Below are 1,247 nucleotides of genomic sequence, written 5' to 3'. Positions count from 1 at the left end.
TTGTACTTTCTAAAATAGCTGAAAAGCTACTACAAATAACATTTTCCTTGTCTTGCAAAGCACTTTATTGAGTTTCTTAGTGAAAGATAATTATATTCAATGTATACTGTGTTGTTGTATGTTAAATCAATTAAATTATATTAAGAAAAAAAAGAATCTACACATTATGGACATTGATAAATTTCAGAAAATCTGAATGATACATTCATCTAGAACACTATAAAGAAGCTTTCATTTATTTTCTAACAATGTTATTAAACAAAATTTCAATCATATTTTCTTTTCAGGTAAGTGTAAAACTACATCTGTGAAAACATAAACATCTTTCCTAAGATACATTTAGCCGAATTAATTTAGAAACTCAGGGGAAACTTTTATATAGCCATTTATCTTGTTTCTTTTGTTGAAAAAAAAGGAATGAACTATAAAGATCTATTTTTTAAAAAAAAAAATGGCCTTCTAGAAATTTCAATGACACAAAGAACCTGATTCTATTATGGAAACTTATACACATAAAAATAAAAATGCTGGTGAAGGACACTACAGATTTTTAGATGGCAATCCAGTCACTCTGCTCTCTAACCCCTCAACATGTTCAAAATCCGGAGACATTACTACACAAGAAAGTGACACTCAGCTCGTTTATGTCTCTTGAAAGACATGAACTAACTCTGAGAATGGATCACTTAACAGATGAAAATTCCAGAAGAGAGTTAGATGATGGAATGTGATTTCAAGGTTTGGATTAGGCTGTTGTGATCTTTATGAGTCCTGTTTTATATGAGATAATAAATCCTCATGATTTTACAATACTAAACATTGTGCTTTGTGCTATTTGATGTTACAGGCATACTTTTTCTTTGCTTTTTGTTTTGAGTAGGTTCAGGATCTTGTCTTATACACAGACTGAACATGAACCACAGTATTCCCTTAGAATCTTCCAAATGCTATTGCTCTACTCAGCTTACAAACTTATTTAATAATAAGAAAAAAAGTTATTGAATTCTAGTATTGTGTCACTACTCTGCTGAGAAAAGCAATGAGTTAGGTTAAAATCAAATATACATAATTCTGATAATATATTTACAAAAGACAATCACATGTAGAGAAAATCATGATTATTGAATATGTGTACCAGTTTTTTTTTTTATGCCCATCCTGGAACTAGCTCTTGTAGACCAGGCTGGCCTCGAACTCCCAGAGATCCGCCTGCCTCTGCCTCCCGAGTGCTGGGATTAAAGGCGTGT

Source organism: Microtus ochrogaster, chromosome 17 (genome assembly GCF_000317375.1).
Source record: "Microtus ochrogaster isolate Prairie Vole_2 chromosome 17, MicOch1.0, whole genome shotgun sequence".
Taxonomy (NCBI): domain Eukaryota; kingdom Metazoa; phylum Chordata; class Mammalia; order Rodentia; family Cricetidae; genus Microtus; species Microtus ochrogaster.
This window is presented reverse-complemented; position numbering follows the sequence as displayed.